This window comes from Narcine bancroftii, chromosome 2, assembly GCF_036971445.1.
Source record: "Narcine bancroftii isolate sNarBan1 chromosome 2, sNarBan1.hap1, whole genome shotgun sequence".
In the NCBI taxonomy this organism is placed as follows: Eukaryota; Metazoa; Chordata; class Chondrichthyes; order Torpediniformes; family Narcinidae; genus Narcine; species Narcine bancroftii.
In genome coordinates this window covers 223,510,311-223,533,358 of record NC_091470.1, presented here as the reverse complement: position 1 = coordinate 223,533,358, position 23,048 = coordinate 223,510,311, and positions in this window count along the sequence as shown.

The window sequence follows — 23,048 nt, the reverse complement described above, 5'->3', positions numbered from 1 at the left end:
TACGTCTTTCCTGAAATTGTATAATTGGTAACGATTTAGCAAAATCCATCGCTTCCTTAGGATCATCAAAAAATTTTGATTGGTAACCATCTTGAAAAATCTTCAATACCGCAGGATATCTAAATGTTGCTTTATAACCTTTTTTCCACAACACTTCTTTCACAGAATTAAATTCACGTCGTTGAGACATAACTTCTTGACTCAAATCCTGATTAAAAAAAACACGATTATTCTGAACCATCAAAGGAGATCTTCTTTGTTGTGCACTTCTTATGGCCACACGCAAAATTGTCTCTCTATCATAATAATTTAAACAACGAACCAAAACAGGTCGTGGCTTTTGTCCAAAAGAAGGCTTTCTTCTCAAAGGTCTATGTGCACATTCCAGTATTAAGCCTTCCGGGAACTTATCTTGTCCTGATACTTGTGGAATCCACTCAGTAAAGAATTTTCTTGGATCTGATCCTTCCATATCTTATGGTAAACTAACAATTTTTATGTTATTCCGTCTGGATTGATTCTCCAAATAATCAACCTTTTTCATTAAATTTTTATTCTGAATTTATAAAGTTTCAATTGTTTTATTGACACCTTGTAATTGATCTTGTACCTCAACTAAACCTTGGTCACAAAAATCAAGTCTTTCACTCGTTTTAAGCTTAAAAGCTCCATAATCAGCCATCTGTTGAGTATTAATATCCACCAAGGTATTAAGTTTAGTATCAAGTTGATCTAAAGCTTTAACAAATTCTTTCAATATAGCAGTTAACTTAGATTCAAGATTCTTAAGAAACTTATCCATTGAAGTAGATTCTGACACAGTAGGGTCCAGTTGTTTCTGAATAGCCACAAGGTCTTCTATTCCCTCCCTTAATTTAACTGCTTTTCTTGCAGTGTGACTTCGTGTAGAAACCCCCGCCATAACCTCCCCAGTAATATTTGGAGGTTGATGGAGAGGGTTATCCCCAAGCCATATTCTGTCAAGCATCTTCAACGCATCAAGGTCTATAGGAATCTTCATTTCAGGTGGTGCACTTCGCAGTGCCACCACAACAGTCAGTTGACGTCCCTTTAACTGCAAGCCTTCAGCTGGCAGCTTCCCAGCTGTTTCAGCTGTCAAAGGCTCTGTGACAGCGCTCATAGCGGGCGTTGACTGAAATACACGCACCGGGTGCCATTTTTAAAGAGCCCTACCGGCAGAGAACGGAGCTCCACTGCTGATTCCTGTGCTTCTCCTCCTGGATCCATTCCATGCTGAGTCCTGGCTTCTTGTAAACAAGTAGGCTCTGATATCTTCGGAAAATGTAATTTCTTAACAATCTGTTGCCGTTTTTTCTTGCTTTTTTTCAACAATTGTACCATTGGAAACTAGTTTAACAGCTCTAACTATATCTAACCTTGAAAAGATTTTAACGGGCATTTAAAGACAAAACAACACCAAAGAGTCGGGAGAGGACTGGAAGGCACGTCTATTCCTTACGCCATCTTGCCACACCCCCTTGTTCCTCCAATTTGTGGGTGATCTCAGTCTAGCAGTGAATGAGACTAAGGACAGACATTTCAGCTAGGGAATGGTGCAGGGAATTGTAATGGGTTGGCACTGGGTGATTACTATTGCAGTGGACAGACAGAAGATGCTCCACAAAGTGATCTCCCAGTCTGTGTCCTGACTCTCCACAATGGGAGCAGATGTCCCCAGCAGGTTCACAAGTGTTGCTTCACTTGGAAAGACTGTTTGGGGCACTTAATAGTGGTGAGGGAGGAAGTGTGGATGCAAGCGGAGCATTTAATGATGTCAAGTCCATGCTGTCCACAAATTTTACACTCATCCAACTTTATTCTCCCCATGCAAAAGTGATGGAGGTGGGGACTGATAAATGATTGTGATCTAAAATCTTTAATGCCTACACTTTAATGCTGCTCACAGAAAAATGAGTTTTATACTAGGAGTAAATCACATTACTGAGCATGGGTAAAAAAATGCACTCACTTGAAATTAGCCACAATCCATGGAAATATACTTGACGTTTGCACAGAATCTGATGCACATGGAATGGCATCGATTTTCATGCAATAACCATTCCTGTTTTTTTCCTGACTAAACCAGTCCAATTTATAACCATTGTGGAACATACAAGAATCATTTGACAGCTCTTGGCCAGTGATCATTGGAATTTAGGAGAATGCGGTGGTGGTGGTGGGGGGAAGAATTGCATTTAAACATTTCCAATGCTGAAAGACATTGGATAGAATAGATGCAAGAAAGGTAGTTTCGTCATTGGTGGCAGGGTCAAAGAGGGCACAACTTCAGAGTTGAAAGGCATCCGTTTAGAACAGAGATGCAGGAGAATTTCTTTAGCCAAAGGGTGGTAATTCTGGAGAAACTCAGCAGGTCAAACAGTGTACTGTATACAGCAAAGATAAAGACACATAATCAATGCTTTGGGCATGAGCTCTTCAAGTTATGAATAAAATATAGGCAGGTGCCTGAACAAATTTGTTGCCACTGGAGATTGTGGAGGCCAAGTCATTGGGTGTATTTAAGGGACCGATTGATAGGTTGTTGATTAGCCAGGGCATCAAAGATTATGGGTAGAAGATCAGCAGTGGGAATGAAAGTAAAAATGGATCAGCTCATAATTAAATGTCAGGGTGGACCTGATGGGCTGAATAAGCTATTTCTGCTCCCGAGTCTATAGTCTTATGATCTAACAGTCTCTGTACACCCAAAAAGCAATGAAATAGAATGGGAATTATCCAAGTCTCATTTGAGCATGTTTCTGGGTGCAAACCATGCTAACACCGTTTCAAATCTACTCTTGGCCAATGGCAAGACTTTTTTTTTTAATGGACCAAATTGACATCAACAGCAAATGAAATAAGAGTTTAATGCAGTAGTTCTTTTTCTTTCCACTCACATACCACTAAGTAATCCCTAAGCCATGGATGCTCTGTGATTAGTAAGGGTTTGCTTAAGGTGTATGTGGGTGGGAAGGGAAGGTTGAGGATCACTGCTCTAGACCCAATTGTTACTGAAATAATTTGCTTGAGAAAAATTGTCATTGGGCCATTTCCTTTGGAGTTATGAAACCGTGCACATGACGAGCCAAGGAGGTACGATTAAATGTTTTCAAACATTTTCTTTCCACCTACATACCACCTTAAGCAATCACAGAGCTCCGATGGAATACTTAAAGTGGTATATGAGTGGGGAAAAAAGGTTGAGAACCACTGGTTTAACCTGTACAAGATTCAGTATAAAACAATCTCCAGACATAAGAGCCTGTGTTGTGGATTCACAATTTCATCACCTTGACTTTGAGTATCACTGAGTATTTCAATTCATTCATAAAGATTAGGTTATAACTAATATAAGATGAAGGAATTTAATATTACATTCTGGATTTACCTTTGTACAATTCAAAAATGCCCATTCTATTCAAGCAAAAACATAAATCTGCTCAACTGTGCCTTTGTACACAGAATCTGATGGTTGCCCTGTCAAATACTATGATTTGTTCAAGGTTTATAAAAAAAAATAATTTTATTACTGACTTTTAGAGGGCACGTTACATTGAGATCTAAAATCATTGATTTGTCAGGTGTAGGCAAATGCTTCTTTATTGGAGCTACTTTTCACCAATATACAGTGATATCTTAAAACATTATCAATACCTCTGAGACCTGAGAGTTACAACAATGTTTTCAGAATCAAATTTATTGTCATGAACAAGTCACAAATTTCAGTGATCTGCAGCAACATCATGGCCCAAACTTTCATTTAAACCACTTTTACAACAATAAATTAAACAAAAGCAGAACAGTGCATGAAAAGCAAGGCAGTGTCTTTGGTTCATTGATTATTCAGGTCTCTGATGGCGGTCCTTTTACTGCTGAGTGCTTGTCTTTAGGCTCCTGTACCTTTCCTTCCCAATGGTACCAGACTGAAGAGGGAATGGCCTAGGTGGGTGGGAGTCTTTGAGGATAGAAGGTGCTTTTTTAAGACACCACCTCATGCAGATGTCCTCAATGGAGTGAAGGCTGGCGCCTGTGATGTTCGATATTGTATATTGCCATATATAGTTTCAATTAGACTTATAACTCAGGAAAACAAAGAGGTGTGTTGGAGGCAATTGTATCATCTTAAATAGATCAGCCTTTTAAAAAGTTTTACCAATTATACAGTGTATAATACCATTTTAAGTGTTCCCCATGCCATAGGTGATCTGTGATTAGTAAGAGTGGTCAGTGGGTGGAAAGAAAAAGTTTGAAAACAACTTTTTAAATAGTGCCTAATTGACTCGTTATGTGCACGGTTTCATAACTGAAGGAAATGGGCCAATGACAATTTTTGTCAAGCAAAATATTTCAGTAACAATTGGGTCTAGAGCAATGATTCTTAACCGTATTTTCTCACTCAGATCCCACCTTAAGCAATCCCTTACTAATCACAAATGGAATAGGGATTACTTAAAGTGGTGTGTGAGTGGAAATAAAAGATTGAGAACCACTGTTCTAAATCCTCTCCACTGTTGACTCCTTGATGAGGACTGGTTCCTGCTCTCCTGATTTCCTCCTGAAGTCCACAATCATCTCCTTAGGTTTGCTGACATTGAGTGCAAGGTTGTTGTTGTGACGCCACTCAACAAGCTGATTTATTTCCCTCCTTTATGCTTCCTCATTTCATTCTGTGATTCTTCTGACAACTGTGATGTCATCGATGTCGTAGAAGCAGAAACAGATAAATTAGGAGAATGGGCAAAGAAGCAGCAAATGAAATACAGTGTTGCAAAGTGTATGGTCACTTTGATAGATGGAATAAAAGGTCAGTCTATTATTTGGATTCAGAGAAAACTCAAAATTCAGAGGTGCAAAGGGACTTGGGAATCCTCGTGCATGATACCCTGAATGTTAACTTCCAGAATGAGTCAATGGTGAAGGCGGCAAATGCAATGTTGGCATTAATCGCTAGAAAAATAGAATGCAGAGTAATAGCATGGGTGTGAAGTTGAGTGTTCATAAGGCACTGGTGAGTTGAGTGTTCGTAAGGCACTGGTGAGTTGAGTGTTCGTAAGGCACTGGTGAGTTGAGTGTTCGTAAGGCACTGGTGAGTTGAGTGTTCGTAAGGCACTGGTGAGTTGAGTGTTCGTAAGGCACTGGTGAGTTGAGTGTTCGTAAGGCACTGGTGAGTTGAGTGTTCGTAAGGCACTGGTGAATTGAGTGTTCATAAGGCACTGGTGAGTTGAGTGTTCATAAGGCACTGGTGAGGTCTCGCTTTGAGTACAGGGTGCAGTTTTGAATTCATTATTTAAGAAATGATGAGCTGGCAATTGAGAAGGTTCAGAGAAAATTCACAAGAATGATACCTGGAATGAAGCAAATTAGCATATGAGGAATATTTTTACAGCATTTGGACTCTACTCCTTGAAGTTCAGATGAATGCGGTGGGGTGGGGGGGGGGGGGAATCTCAGAAGCATGTTGAACATTGAAAGACCTGAATAGAGTAGATCTGGCAAAGTTGTTTCCCCATGATAGGGGAGTCAAGGACAGAGGGGCACAACTACAGGATTGAAGGGCTCCTCTATAAAACAGATACAGAAGAATTATTTTATTAGTCAAAGAGGGGTGAACTTCTGGAATTTGCTGCTATGGATCACTGTGGAAACCAGACCATTGAGTGTATTTGAGGCAGAGATTAATAGGTATCTGATTAATCAGGGTATCAGAGATTATGGGGAGAAGGCAGGGGAGTGGGGCTAAATGGAAGAATGGATCAATTCATGATGGAATGGCAGCATGGACCCAATGTACCAAATGGCCTTCTTCTGCTGCTCTATCTCATGAACTCTTCAGCCCAACATATCTGGTTCAGATGGGTAGGAGTCAAATGTAGGCATATGGGACCAGTTCAGGAAGGCACCCGGGATGCCATGGACGTTAGGCTTAAGGGCCATTTCCATGCTGTATTGCATCTCAGGAACTGAAAAATAAGGAAAGCACAAATGCTTATAAAGAAAAATTCTGTGTTGGGCTTCAATGCAAGGTCATGGGGTTGAAGATTAAGGAAGCTTCCATGGGATATACAGCCCATTGATGAGTCCTCACTTGATGTGTTACAGTTTGTGTAATATTGATCTCTGCAAGATCCATTGAATGTCGTGAGGAATCCTCAGAAGAATTTCAAGCACCTGTGCATTCCTTTATGCAACATACATTAGTTTTGCATCAAAGAGGGAGGAGAACCTATGCCTTACCTCTCGATAATGTTGCTGACAATTATCCTTCAGCATGCAGAGGCTCTGAATGAACTGATGTCTTCAGTCGGTGAGATCCAAGCATACAGTGACGGTAGACGACATGTGACCAATGATTTTCATGAACCAAAAGTTGTTATTCTCCTTTCATTCCAAAACAAAATAATGGAAAAAAAAATTGATGGTAAGCCCGATAAAAGACCAGTGAGCCTGTGCTGCACAAATTAACCGACAAACCCCATAGATTTATTTTTGAAGAGTGGGATGAAAGCGGAGCAGCCGTAAGACCAGATCACCATAAGTAAATCATAGAAATCTGTGGTGGAAAAACAAAATGCTGGAGAAGCTCAATACAGGGGCTTATTACAGGATCCCACTACCCGACCCATTTTTCCTTCTTCACCCCTCTCGGCCTTCCATAGGGTCTCCCTCCATGGTTCCCTCGTCCACTCCTCCCTCCCCACCTATCACACCTCCCACCCCCACAAGTGGGAACTTGCACTGTGCCACAGGAGGTGCGACACTTGCGCCCACACCTCCTCTCTCACGACAGTCCGGGGTCCAAAACAGGCCTTTCAAGTGAAGCAACACTTCACGTTCATCCAGAAGACTTATTTACTGCAACCGGTGCTCCTTTTGTTGCCTTCTCTACAATTGGAGAAACCAGTCACAGATTCGGAGATCGCTTCATTCAGCACCTCCTCTCTATTTGCAACAATAGCGACCTTCCAGTAGCCAATCGTATCAATTCTCATGCGCATTCACGAGTTTACATATCTGTCCATGACCTTGTGTACTTGCTATCCCACCCTGACCACCTTATTTTCCGTCTGGGCATTCTCCAGCTAGATGACCCTAACATTGACTTCTCATGCTTTCTGTTAAACTTGCTCACCTTTTCTTTCTCCTCCCCTTTCCAGTCTTTCCTGTTCTCACCTCCCCCTTACTCACACAATCATCACTTCTCCCCCTCATTGCTGCTATCCAGTCCCTCCTCTCTCCACCTGTGATCTCCTGCCTTTGCTACCCCTCCCCCTTTTTGTTCTGATGGTGGCATACCTTGACAAAGGGTTCAAGTCCAAAATGTTGGATATGTGTTTTTACTTATGCTACATAAAGGACTGAACTTCTCCAGCATTTTGTGTTTTTATAACACCATAAGACACAAGAGTAAAAGTAGGCTATTCAGCCCATCATGTCTTCCCTGCTATTCATAATGAGCTGATCCATTTTCCCACTCAACCCCACTTCCCGGCATTCTCCCAATAACATTTGATCCCCTGGCTAATCAAGAACCTGTCAATCTCTGCCTTAAATATACCCAATGACCTGACCTCCACAACCACCATGGGAAGTAACATTTCTACATCTATTCTGTCCATGCCTCTCAATGTTCAAAATGTTTCAATGAGATCCCCCCTCATTCTTCTAAATTCCAATGAGTACAGGCCAAGAGTTGTCAAATGCTCCTCACATGATAACCCTTTGTATTTCCAGAATTATCCTTGAGAACCTTCTTGGAGCCCCCTCCAATGTCAGCACATCCTTTCTTCAATGATGGACCCAAAACTCCTCTCAATACTCCAAGCGAGTTCTCATCAGTGCCTTATAAAGCCTCGACATCACATCCCTCTTGAAATGAATACCAGCATTGCATTTGCCTTCTTCACCACAGACTCAGCCTGCAAGCTTACCTTTAGGCTATCCTGCATGAGGACCCCCAAGTTCCTTTGCATTTGGGTATTTTCAATTCCCCCCCATTTAGAAAAAAATAAATGGGCAGATTATTTTATCTAAAAATGTGTGACCATACATGCTCTAACAGCCACTTCCCTGCCCATTCTTCTAATCTGTCTAAGTCCTGCAGCCTCCCTGTTTCCTCAACACTATATGCCCCTCCACCTACTTTCGTGTCATCTGCAAACTTGACCACAAAGCCATTCATTCCATAATCTAATTCATTAATATACAACAAGAAGCGGCCCCAACACTGACCCTTGTGGAACACAACTAGCAACTGGCAGCCAACCAGAATGTGATCCCTGCTTTCTGACACTCTGCTTCCTGTCAATCAGTTCAATGCTCTGCCTCCTACTAGATTTTTTTTCCTGCTATACCATGGGCTCTTATCTTGTTAAGTAGCCTCATATGTGCCCCCCTTGTAAAAGCCTTCTGAAAATTTAAATGCACAACATCAATTTTATCTAGTCAGCTTTTTACTTGTTCAAAGAATTCCAATAGGTTTTTCAAGCTAATAACTTCCCATCAGGAAACCATGCCAGCCAGCATTGTCCTATCTTGTCATATCCCTCCAAGTATTCCATAACCTTATCCTTGACAATGAACTCCTACATCTTCCCATCCACTGGCATCAAGATAACCAGTCTATAAAATGAATGATTTTCCAAGAATTCAATATCTTTTTCAGTCAATCCCTATTCCAATTCCTTCAATTTAAAAATAAAGATTTAAATCCAGTGGTTAGGACATTTTTTATGGGATTCTTTGGAAAAACCAATTGGTATGTATGAATTAGGGGGTTTAACAACTTCCTCATTTTAAGAATTATTATAAATATAAATTAAGATTTATAAATGTATTGTTTTGTTTAGATAATATTCCAGCTTGGGTTTCTACAGGTTTCAATGTGATAGGGGATATGAATCGCCAAGGATTTTATTTATAAATGGAATTCTAAATTGTTAATTGGAAGTAGGGAATCACCTATTCTGAAACATACGAGTTGTAGAATAATATTGATAATGAAATTGGAATAAAAGGCTCAATATCTAGGAAAATGCCTTTATGTCAATATAGGCTTATTCCATTTTCAACGGATAACAAATTTTTGAGGATTTGGACACAGATTAGTATTAAGATTGTTTTGAGAATAGGATATTTTATAACATTTGATTGAATGAGGGAAAAATTTAATGTACTGAACAATAGTTTATTCTGCTATTATAAAGTTAAAGCTTTTATATCACCCAAAATAGGGCCTAGTTTGATATTACCTCATCAAAGTGAATTAGAATTACTGATTTGCAATTCTACTGTAAAGAAATTTTTTTCAGTAATGTATAATTTACTTCAAACTAAAGCCCCCAAAATTGGAGTGCACAAATCAAGATTAAAATGGGAAGTAAATTTACAGACACAAATAAAAAGGATTGGATGGAGTTATTTAAGGATAACAGGACTAAAATTATAAATGTAAGATATAGGCTAGTGTTAGTCCAATATATATATTTTTACATCAATTATATTTGACTTCACAAAAATTAAATAGATTAATTCCTGCTATATGAGATTTACGTTTTATGTGTAGATCTGAGATTTAAACTTTTTTTTTTGCATTTAACTTGGTAATGCCCTAAAGTTAGACAATTTTGGTTATGGGTGGGTCATTTTTTGGAATGAATTATGGGGGTCAAATTCCCAAATAATCCAATTTACTGAGTTATATCAAGGCTATAAGGCCAAAATTAAAAATGTATCAAACTGAATTTGTGTTAATTGTTTTAGCAGTTTTAGGAAATGCATAGCAATATCATGGAAGTCAGAAATAGATTTAGGTATGGAAAGGTGAGATGTAGAACTTTGCAATTGTATACCATTAGAGAAGATTACATAATCTGTGAGATAAAAATGTTTTTTTTGGAAAATATGGTGCCCATGTTTACAAAATGTGGGTTTGCATGTATTATAGACTCTGAAGACCTCACTTCTTGATGACCTCCAATAGATTTTTCTGTATGTTTTTTTTTGGCATCCTACAGTTTTTCTTTTTTCCATTTTCCTTTTTTCTAGGGGTTCGAGTGGAGGTGGGAGTGTGGGATTATACATAACACATGTATAATTTCTTGAAATAATTTCTGGAATTGAATGTAATGCAACTATTACTGTGGTTTAAAATTTATAAATAAAATAATCAAAAAAACACAGTCTATAATTTGTTTTCAGCTATCTCCCTCTAAGAGGAGATCCATGCAGACACAGGGAGAAGATGCAAACTCCTCACAGACAGCGCTGAGTTTGAACCCTGGCCACAGGAGCTGTCATAGTATTTTGCACTAACCGCTACACTATCTGTTTAAACTTGCCACTGAGCACATTAAATAGCATTATTCTCCTCCCTATTTCAGTCAACCATGTCCAGATGAGAGATAAAGATTCAGAATTAACTTTCAAAAGGAAATTGCATAAATGTTTGAAGTGGAAAATTGTGTGTGGCTCTGGAGAAGGAGCAGAGGAGTGGGACTAATTGGATTGTACTTTGAAAGAGCTGCCTCAAGGCCATTTGACTGAATGGCCTCCTGTGCTGCATCATCTGTGATTCCTTGTAATTAGACACCACAGGTTTTTTTTTAAATCAAACAATGAAACATATTTACTGCCTATTAACCTTTCAGGGTGATAAAATTGGCATGCAGGAATGGGGTTCCAATTTAGTATGTCACTTAATTAAATGTTCCTCTTCCTACATACAGGCAGAATGTAATGGGGAGTTTAAAATGACCCAGAAGAGAAGGTAATTGAGGAAAAAAAAGCTTTATTTTTGAGATCAGGTTCAGTGTTTCCATTCAGTTCGAAAAAGGCACACCCAAGGTGAACTAGAATCTCTGCCAAACCATTGAAACCATTTCATTAAATACTAATCATTCCTCTCAGAAGCAAATCAGCATTCAATTACCTGGCTACATGTAGTTTTACTTCCCTTCAGGAGCACCGTACAACTGAACATTTTCCACCTTGCTGCAATTACAACCTGATCTTGTCTCTCCGCAGCAATGGCTGGGTGACAGGTGAGGGCAGAGCAATGCTCTGGGTCTTCCCTAATTTCGGTAAGAACTCTCAATGTTAGAAATGCTGCAAGCAATCACCGACTTACACTGACATTTAGGTCTCATCGTGCACTAGACGAATAGTTTAATCGTTCATAAGGAAAAACTTTTCTAATTAGCCAACTCTCAATACTTCTTGGAAAGTTATTATTATTAAAGGGAAATTCTGTCCAGGCATGAATATTGCTACAATAATGGATTGTTTATAATAAAAATGATCACCAATTTCTTTAAAGAGACATTGGTCTTCTGAGATAAACCTGCATAGCATTCTTTGCAGTGGAATTAGTTACCTGATTAGAAATCTGAATAAGCTGTGAAAGCAAATAAAATGTCATTATGTAATGCAGCAATACAAGATCCATGCTTCAATGTGTGTGACTGTGTGAGCACTGAGGAAGATAGTTGGAAAGTGACAAGCTGACACCAAGAGCCCCAGTAAAAAGATTTTTTAACTGTGGCATCAGTGACTTCATCAGTAAGGCAGCTGACTATTAATCACACTCCATCTTCCTGGGCAAAAGGTAAAGGGAAAAAAAGTGTGGGAGTATACCTGAAATGGGAAAACAGCAAGACAGAGAAAGCAAAGTTGCACTTTTCATCGTCTAATTTGTGAAACTGAAATCATCAAAAATCCATATGTTTCAGAGGTTAAAAATAACTATTTGATAGGACATTGAAAACACTGGCAAATTTCAACAGATGTGTAGTGGAAACTGTGATGACTGGCTACACCACAGTCTGGTATAGGGTCACCAATATCCCTGAGCATAAAACCCTGCAAGGGGTAGTGGGCACAGTAGCAGATTAGCAACCACCGGGAGCTTTAGTAAGCCCCACCCCTGCTGACGCCCCCCCCCCCCCACCCCCGCGGCTGCTCCACAGCCCCGACCATTCGTTGAATAGAATTAAGTGAAACTGTTCCATTTATTAGCCACTGGGCCGCAGCACAATGCCCTAACCCCTCACATATTCTAAATTTATACTCGGGGTGTGCATAAGTACGCTGTAGAATTGATGGGCTGGGTGGCAATAGCCCAGTGGAGAGGGGTGCATGAAGAGGGTTTGGGCTGGTAGTGGGGTGCTTGGTTCCAGCCGCTGCCAGGGACTGTGGTGGTACACCACTAGCCTACTGTAGGGGGAAACCTCTGTACCTGCAGAACAGCATGGGGACAAGACAACATTTGGCCAGCTGTCAATCAGCCGACCAGAATAGACCAACCTCCACCCAGTCAGGTGTCAATCACCCACCGGGATAGAAGCCTGAGGTGACCCTTCGAAGACAATCTCAGAGTTTACAGCAGCTCTCCCCACAGCTGGCTCTGGAAGTTTATGTCAACTAAAGCCTGTTGTACAGTCTTTTGGTTTTGTGTGTTTGCTACTGACTGACAGTGCACCAGAGGGACCTCATCGCTGGTCTCCAACACAAGGCTGCGCAAACTCCCCTCCCCTACGGCTTGTACCAGCCAGCTGCCCCACCCTTCAACCTTATACAGCGGCCATTGCAAACTGTCTGTCGTTCATAATTTAAACAGCATGAATAATTAAAAGTGATCATTTACTCCGCTCCCATGGCAGAGAGCCCTGGGTTAATTGAACCAATTGTCCCTGACTTCTCCCATGAGCGACACTGCATGAGCCGAGCTCTGCTGCAGGAGGCAGACCTCAGACTCGCGCACGTATAAACACGAACATTGATTGACAGGTAGCACTAGGACTGGCGATGGAAAGGGACCGAGAGCCCACCCCTGATTGACAGGTGAACGTGGTACTTCTGCAAGCCTTGACTGAGCGACTACATTACATGCCTAAAAGTTATATGAATCAATTACAAACCATTTCTTAATTTAGTTTTCATTTTCTTTATATTTGTAATTTTTAAAACTTCTATGTTCGGGGGGGGGCCACAGTTATTTTGTTAGTAATTTATCCATCACATCATGCTGGCCCAGCCAGATTATTTAATAGATGGTGCTCCCTTCATATGGAAAGAGTGAGTGACACGTTGTGGGATAGGTAGTTCAGTGTCAGTTGAGTTGTGTCATGGGGTTGTTCCTTCCATATTATTCCAGCATACTGGAGATTATGAGCAGTTGTTGGGTGGGAGGTACATTGCCAGCAACCTCACATCTCACCCCTTTACTTTATTCTCCATTATTGTTTTAAAAAAAAAAGATTCAGCTGGTTTTTAAAAAAGATTCAGCCCCTTTCATGCATTAGCCTCACGTCATGCTCAGCAGCTCTCCGACTGAATTGGATGTTAAAATTCCACTAGTTTGGTGGGAAGGTGAAGGTTGAATTATAGCAGCTCGCCCAGTGCCCAGAGGCAGTTATTGGCACTGGTAGACGCTGGGTGATTGAGAGGCCACCTCACTGTGGCAGGAGTGATGCACTGGAGCCGAGAGACTGACTGTACGTCTCTCCCAAAGCACACAATAGTGGCTGCAGAAGCGCAGGCAGCACCAGTGGAGCAGCATTGACTGTAGACTACATTGATTTAGATCGTCCCCTCTGAAGAGGCACAGGGAGACACAGAGACTTCCATATCATTTGTATGCAGCAGTTACCAGTACAAAGTAACTCCCTAAAACTATAGCATTACTTGTTTACTTCAAAATGTTTATATGTTTGAAGCTAAATTGAGATAAAATTGTATTTGCAACGAATATATACAAAAGTATTGAAATAACTCGGGTGGCTCAAGCCCCTTCACCCTCCAGCCCCTAAGCTTCAGCCTGCTCAGTCTAATCGTTAATCCGCAACTGAACCTAGGACGTCAAAGGCAAAATCCTCCCCACCATCGAGAACATCTACAGAGAACACTGCTATTAGAAGGCCGAAGCAATCATTAAGGATCCACATCGCCCAGCACACGTTCTATTCTCGCTGCTGCCATCAGGAAAGAGGTAGAGGTGCCACAGGTCTCACACCACCAAGTTCAGAAACACCTGCTCTCCCTCAACCATCAGACTCCTTAACACCAAATTCAATCAGGGGCTCATTTAAGAATTCTTACCATTGCACTTTATTGATTTTTTCCCCTCGCTCTCTGTATTGCAGTTTGTTTACATTTCTTTATGTGTACATTGAGTCAGTTTCTTTTTACACTGCCAATAAATGGTAATCCTGCCTCGTCCACAGGAAAAAGAATCTATATGAGGTCATGTATGTACTCTGACAATAAATCTGAAATCTCCTGTTTTAATAATTCTGGGAGATTATGGCCATAACATCCACTTCTACATCACACATTATTTGGGTTTCAGTAGTCTACAGCATGGGACTGCATGCTGTACCAGTTGCTCCTTTGGGAAAGACATTAGTGTACCTTCATAAATCATGAACAGTAGCCGCTTTGCAATTTTAACTGGCATGCATTGCTGATTCAACACCAATTCTCCAAATTAAAATTTAGCAGCATAAGTTATGGTAGCTATTAACCTTGTGTGGATAAACATGCTACTAAATAGTAAGCAAGTTGTTAATTAATTTGCACTGAGTGTTGTTTCTAAATTCCCTTAATGTTCTGAAGTCTATGGAGAATGGTATATGAGCTGCAGAAGGAATTGCCTTCACTTCAAGATTTCAGCCTCAGTGTGTTCATTCAAAGTAAACCACAGCACAAAAATTGGCTGGGAGAATGAGCAGAGGTTCTCCCCCGAGAAAGGCCGAAGGCAAAGGGAGAAGGGAGGAGAATGGCCCTGACCCACCAAAAGAGGTTAGCAACCAATTCCACTTCATGCAGCAATTGAGGTGTGAATCATCTGCTTGTTAGTTCAGATCACTACAATGTAACATTCCACAACTTCAGGACATGATCTAACGGAAGTCAGGATTTCAGGATGGGCTTGGAGAGATCTGCAACTTAACAACGTTGTACACTTTCCCCCATAGAGTGGTCCTGATGTTTTTAATTCTAAGAGAGTGACAGAGATACTATTGCTTATTGCCTGAGAGTGAGGCGCAAGCTAAATGCTTACCCAGCTTGAACAATCGATGACTGAACCCATCCTGCACTTCAAATGCCATGGTTCTGAAACTGATCAGAACCATTGGATGCAATAAAGCATTTCTGAAGCCTAAACCTCTCTGGAGTCTTCGTGCAGCATGCAACAGAGCAGGTCTCCAGATTCATGGTGGCCCTAGGAAGTTGGGTGACATATTAGTCTTATTGCGGCAACTTATTGAAATGAACTTTCCTGAGCTCTTTCTGTCAAATGGATTTCCCATCCTCTGCCAAACTATACATAATCACTGTTCCCGAGTGGCATTCCCCACCTGCCTGTTTCATCACCCAACACAGGCATCCATTTCCAGATGTAATTTATCAAAAGAAAGCTTGAGGGCTCGTGTGAATGGTTAGAAGGTGGTAGATAACTAAGTAACGGAGGTCAAACTTCCCAGGGCTTTCTGACAGGACTGGCTGATTATTGTTTGATTTACACTGAACGGGTAAGAGCACCACAACAGGAAATGTTCCCCCACCTCTTTGTTCACCCACCACATACACCGAATCGTGCAGGTCGATACGTGTGCCCTGGCAGAAGTCACGATGCCCTCGGTTTGCGACTATATAGTGTACCTGAGAAGACAAGGAGTGGCCACTGGCTGATCATGGAATCTACAAAACCAGGTGGCCGATTAACACTGGGGATGGACATGCACACAATGAATGTCATGGCTCCACATGAAACCGAACAGATCCATGGTGTGTGATAAAGCAGTTCTGCAGCCTGAACCCCTCTGGAGCGTTTACAGTAAAATATAGCAGGTCTCTAAATTCTTGGTGGCCCTAGGAAGTCTTATTGCAGCACCTTATTGAAATTAACTTTCCTGAGCTCTGGCTGTCAGCTGGATTTCCTATCTTGCCTCCATGTGAGACAAAGAATTTTCATCAAGAAAACGCAGTTGGGTATCCATGGGAACCCACACACTTATAGTCAGAGATTGAATATGAGATTTAAATTAAACTCTGAAAGCTTTTTTGCATGTTGCTTTATCATCCCTTTTCTTACATTCCCTTTTGTTTCCCACCCATTTGATTTTCTTTTCCTTCTCTTGACTCAGTGGATTGGGGTGTGTTCAATAAGTCAGCTGAGGACCTTGAATAATTACGCCACGGATGTTGCAGACCTCAATAAAACAGCTGTGGACGAGTGTGTCCCCACAAAATCATTCTGGGTTTTTCCCACTTGGAAGCCCTCAATGAACAACAAAATCAGGAACTTGCTGAGAGCCCGAGCAGGGACCTTTGCCTCCAGAGATCCAGACCACTACAAAAGCGTAGGTATGACCTATGGAAAACCATCGCCTGGGAAAAGTGAAGATTTCAGACAAGAATAGAATCATCAAGAGATACCCAACAGCTGCAACTGGATTTTAATGATGTAAAGCTAAATCCTGTGAGAAAGGGGATGCAAAAGCTTCAATCTCAGATGAGTACAATGCCTTCTGTGACCGCCAGAATGAGGAGGAACAATTGCTAACTCCCATGTCCCTGATGATCCTCTATTGTCAGTTTCTGAAGATGACATGCAGGCTGCCTTCAGGAAAGTGAACCCAAAGAAAGCATTTGATCTGGATGGAGTACCTGTCAGTGTACTGAAAACCTGTGCTGACTCACTGGCCAATGTATTCACGGACATCTTAAACATCTCACTCCGGCATGGCGCGGTAGCCATGTGTTTCAAAGAGAGTATGGTAACCTGGCTAAATGACTATTTACCAGTGGTTCTCGTATCAACAGAGATGATTGTTTTGAGAGGCTGGTGTTGAAGCTTCTATTAGAGCAGGTGTCACAGATCCATTCCATTTTGCCTACCACAGCAACAGGTTTATGTCAGATTCCATCTCATCATCTCTTCACAAAATCCTTTAATAGCTGCGTAGCAAAGATCCAAACATTAAGAAGTTTTTCTTGATTACAGCTTGGCATTCAATACTATCATCCCTCAAAACCAATCAGTAAACTTCAAGACCTGGGCCTCACTTCTTTGGCTTGGCTTCGCGGACGAAGATTTATGGAGGGGGTAAAATGTCCACGTCAGCTGCAGGCTCGTTTGTGGCTGACAAGTCCGATGCGGGACAGGCAGACACGGTTGCAGCGGTCACTACCCCTTTATAAAATTGCATCCTTGATTTCATCAGCTCTAGACCTTAGTCAGTTTGGTTTGGTAAAAACATCTCGAAAATCTCTAACAGTACCAGAGCACCACCGGATTACATAGTTAGCCCCCGGCTCACTTTATATCTACAACCGTGGAGCTAAGTACAATAACACCATATACAAGTTTGCTGATGCTACCGCAGCTGAGGGCTGCATTAAAGGGGCGATGAGTTGTAAAAAGATTCTATTTTTAGTTATCCAGAAGCAACTAATATTAAGAAAAAGACATGTCTTTATTAAAGCTTATTAATAAAGGCTCCAGGCTTTAAAAAGAGCCACAAACTTTGCATATTAAGAACCAGACATGGGACTCCCAGTCTACCAGATTAACATTTAAATTAACCATTCGAAGCCACTTCCTCACACACATTTGTTTAATAGGCCTACAAAAGCATTAATGGCTTGGGCAATCCAACCAAAAGTGTCAAAATAGCGATCCCATTCATAAATAGTTTCTCGGGCAAAAACGGCCTAGGAAATACAACTGCCATCTGCATAATGGCTTGTCAAAAGCCATAAGGGTTCACTCATCAACATTAAGGTGCCCCAGAGTGTTTCTGCTGTTTTAACCTGAATCTCCCTTTGTGAATGGCAAGATTTTAATTGAATTACTAGGCTGACAATTAAAGATTTAACCTCATGTAGACAGGACATGGATGTCAAAGTGTATTGGAGACAATCCTTTCAAGACATTGGCTCATTTGTTTGTAACGTGAGATTTTACCAATATCACTTGTGTACGTGAATAGCTGATTGACGTCAATCATTTACATGTCTTAAGGACACAATGATCAGTGTTGGAAAGGAACTGTAACAATATACTTCAAATGGATTCAAAGAGATATGTGTATCAACTTGTATGACATAGGATACCAGAAATTATATACTGTACCATTTCACAATGATCTGAGTAAAGGTGACATTAGGCACTTTTAAGCTGCAGCATCTGGGTAGCTCTCTTCGAACCCAGGTGCGATTAGTGGAGTAAAGGTGCTTCCAGCGCCTTTTAAGCTGCAGGGGCATCGACCCATTAAATCGCCAACCTGGTGATGACCCCGCGATGACACATTAAATGAATCGCCACGCACTTACCGGGAAACTCTTCAGATGCTGGCTAAGTAACCCTGCGGTGCTTCAGTACAACAGGCAACTGTTGTGACCACCACTGTCAGGCGCATGCTGCAGTCATTGGAAGAGCAGCAGGATGCAAGCGCTGCGCATTTCAATAGATGCAGCCCGGTGACGCACCCACACAAGCGCTGACCTCACCGGAACAACCTGGTCGGCCATTTTCGTTTTCAAGCCGGCAGTGGACACTACCTAGTGAAGTTTAACTAGGTTCCCTGACTTCCTCCGAGGTAGGTCAGGGACCCAATTAGGTTTGGACCACACTGACTGGCTCGGACCCTTTCAAGCTGCCGTGTGAGTGGGGCGCTAACTGGGCCGCTTAAAAGGGCCTACTGTCCACCTGAACTTAATATTCTCACTCCTGCCGGCGTAATTTAATAAATCTGTGTTGTCTGCTCCATGGTTCTGTTGTTTTTCTACATTGACAGTGCACACTGACTTTCATAGAGTCAGCATACAGAGAGGAAATTGAAAACTTAGCTGAATAGTACATTAGCAACAACCTCTCACAACGTCAACAAGACCAAGGAACTGATGGTAGACCAAGAAAGGTAAAGCAGAGGTATATAATCCAGTGATCATGGGGGAATCAGAGGTGTAAAGGGACAGCAACTTTAAATTGCTGGCTATCACCATCTTTGAGGACCTTATCCTAAAACCATCATAAAAATGTTATGTGAAGAAAGCAGGTCAGCACCACAGGAGTTTGTGGATGCTCAGTATGACATCAGATAGCTTGGCAAACCTCTACAGTTATGTAGTTGAAATTATGCTGACCAACTGCATCATGAATTGGTATGGGAGCACCAATAACTCTGAGCAGAAAGCCCTGAAAAAGGTAGTGGACACAGGTCAGTGTATCACAGGCAAACTCTCCCCACTATTGAGAACACCTACCGTCAGAGATCTGAAGCAATCATCAAGAATTTACAGCACTCAGGGCATGTTCTTTTCTCGGTACTGCCATCAGGAAAGATTTACGTGCCCCAAGAATTGTAACCCCAGGTTTAGGAATAGTTGCTATCCCTTGACACTGGAACAATAGGCTGGTTCAGAGATTCATTTAAGGACTTGTATGCTCATAATTTTTTTCTATATATTTATAAATTTGCATTTACACAGTTTGTTTGGGTTCTTGATGTTTAAAGTTACTGGTATATAAATTACTTAGCCTGTCCTGTAAAAAAAAATAGAATTTCAGGGTTGTATGTGATATGTATGTACTCCAACAATAAATTTGAACTATGCATTCTGAAAGCAGTTTATCCCTCTGTTCTGATCATTCATCTGAAGTTTAATCCCTCCACTAATGATGTCTGAGATGCTGATTTCCAGAATTTTCCATTTTTATTTTGCAACATTCAGAACTATTTCACAGAGGGCTATAAAGTGAAAGCTGATAGAAGCTGAAATAATATCTTGCAGTGTGAACAAACTGATGCCTCCTGGGAAATTAGCCACACTGCACATGCCCAGTTGTGGATCAAATTCTGCACAGAGTCATGCTCGAGGCAGATGGATCAAGTCAAAAATGCATGGTTTGGGGAGTGCCCGTGGCCAAATTAAAGCATTGAAAAAAAATAAATGCATTAAAGTGCCACTGAAGAATTCCAGGCTATCATTGATCAATGACCTTAACCTGAATCCTCAATGTGCTGGTCTCCATCCATTTGGCAGATTGCATTACTATTTATTAGATTTGCAGTTTGCTTGTGAACATTGAAGACGAGAAGAGCCCCTGCAGGAAAACTCAGGGCTTCACGCCAATTCTTGTGGGAATAGAAGGGGTCAGAGGCTAAAGCTGGACAGGGTGCTTGGAAGCCAAAATCCCTCCCAACCTCAGCTTTCATTCTTTCATCTCTACTAGTCCCTTTTGTAGGCATATCCTACATGGAGTTTAAAATAAAACATTTTCCAGAGCTCTAATTAGTATATCAAACAGGTCAGTGGACCAAAATGGCATTCATTTTTTAAAATCTGAGGTGAAGCAGGAATTTAAAATCTATAAAACTGAGAACATCAGCATCTTCAATCAGAATGAAAATACTGTGTACCCAGAGAATGACATGGATAAAAGTTGGCTTCACTTACCATGGCACAAAGATCAATCCTGCTTGCCATACCTCACAGAAAAGTTTTTGGAGAGGTTCCAGACTTATTATTGTAGAAGTTTGAGGATTGTTAAATTATTTGAGATAGTGGGTAAAGCCTCTTTAGGCAGAGACTAAGACGGTAAACTATGAATTTAAACCACTTGCTGCCTTTCAGGTTTTGGTTCTTTAGGCAAAGACTAGGAGAAGGCAACTCTGACTTCAAATCCCTGGGCTCGGCTCGCCCCAGCCATCAGTAGCTGGAAAAGGCCTCAGCTATGGGCAAATAGCAAATGTCAAATAGCAGAGGCTGGCAGCTGTGACAGAGCATAGGAAACAGTTTCCATAGCAGCCTGCACCAGCAAACTCGGTGGGCGAAGGATCCGTAAGGACAACAGCCAGCGAGCACGTTCTTGAAACAGACCACTGCGGGCAATCCCACGTCACTCTGGCTGTCGTGCCTCACACTGCGCCAGGCTCAGTGGCGTGGGACCCAGAGGGAGGCATTTGTCCTGGGCAAGCACTCGCCTCGAAGTCCTTATCCTGGCACACGGTGCCTAAAGATGAAAATCTACAGAGCACCATATTCATCTTCGCTTGAGAAGGGATGGGCCATGGATGGATGGAATGAAACTATATAAATAGAAAGTTTACAGGCATTAAACTCAATGCACAAACATGCTGAAGAAACTCAGCAGATCATGCAGCCTCCATACAACAGGCAGCACACAGATTTGCCACATTGGTTACCCTTTACTTCCAAAGGATGCTGCCTGACCAGCCAAGTTTCTCCAGCAAGCTTGGGAATTTCACTCGATCCCAGCGTCTGCAGACATTCTTGTATAACAACAGGCATTAAAGAAGTTTGCCAGGGCAATCCAAAGTGGTGTCAAACAGGATTCCATTGGTTTACATTCAGACCAATGATCTAGATGAAGGCCAAGAGAGAGATTCGCACATTACACCAACATAAAAACGCAATTTATATATTTGTTGACAAGAACGTATACTAGTTGGACGTGGTGAATAGAATTTAGAGCTAATGAGGTGATTCCTTTTGGTGTAAAAATTAAAAGCCCAGAAAATACATTGCTCTCTTAAAATGACTTTTTTGTTTAAATAAAAAAAATCAGTTCTTGGAAAATTCCCAAAATGATGAAGAATTCCAGTACAGACAGGCCCCGAGTTAAAAAAAAAGAGTTGCATTACCTAGCTCTGTCTTTAAATGGAATTTGTATTTAAGTCAAAACAGGTACATATGGTCCTTATTTAGCGTCAGTTAGCCAAATGTTTATCTCACTATATTGCAAATTTAGCACATGTTTTACATTTTAAACACAATGCTGTACACAATTAATAATATAGGAGAGGTGGCTACTGTTGGGGAGGATGGACTTGGCACTGGAGAGTCAGGGCTTGTTTTAGCCACATGAAACCAAGAGGTGGAATCAGCTGCAAAGAAGCATCTATTCATTTCTAGCTACCTTTAACCCAAGGAGGCAGTAAAGAATTAGTTAACTGTTGTAAACCAGACAAAATAAAAGTACATGGTTAATGCATTCCAAGCAAGTTCAATATTATTTAAAAACTGCACCGTTTAAACCGTTATTACAACGCACTTTAAGGAGAAAGGTTCCAATGCTACAAAAGGGATATATAAAACTGATTTTTATTGGCAATCCTTTATTTAAGAAAATATTTTTCTACTGTAGTTTACCCTTAACACATTGTTCAGTGGTTTGGAAACTCACTGGTCTGCTGCATCAGAGCAGAGATTAAAAAAAACAATTCCCATAAGGGCAAGGCAGCGTGCTGCAGGATAGTGCAGGGAGCCCGATCACTGCGGGGACAGCAATAATTTTCAAAACATCCACTTAACTCTCTCTATTCCACAGCTCAGCCCCTATATTTCAAATATTTTAAACTAGAACCTTGCATAGTCTTAGGAGGGGGTTTAAATCTTGATGAAGATTTATGGTGAGGTATGTCCACGTCTGCTGCAGGCTTGTTGGTGACTGACAAGTCCGATGCGGGACAGGCAGGAACAGTTGCAGCGGTTACAAGGGAAAATTGGTTGGGGTTAGGTGTTGGGTTTTTCCTCCTTTGTCTTTTGTCAGTGAGGTGGGTTCTGCGGTCTCCTTCAAAGCCCACCGAACTGTGAGGTGCCAAGATGCACGGTTGGAGGCAATATCAGCCCACTGGCAGTGGTCAATGTGGCAGGCACCAAGAGATTTCTTTAAGCAGCCCTTATACCTCTTCTTTGGTGTACCTCTGTCTCGGTGGCCAGTGGAGAGCTCGCCATATAACTCGATCTTGGGAAGGCGATGGTCCTCCATTCTGGAGACGTGACCCACCCAGCACAGTTGGGTCTTCAGCAGCATGGATTCGATGCTTGTGGACTCTTCCAGCTCGAGTACTTCGATGTTGGTGATGAAGTCACTCCAATGAATGTTGAGGATGGAGCGGAGACAGCGCTGATGGAAGCGTTCTAGGAACTGTAGGTGGTGCCGGTAGAGAACCCATGATTCAGAGCCGAACAGGAGCGTGGGTATGACAACGGCTCTG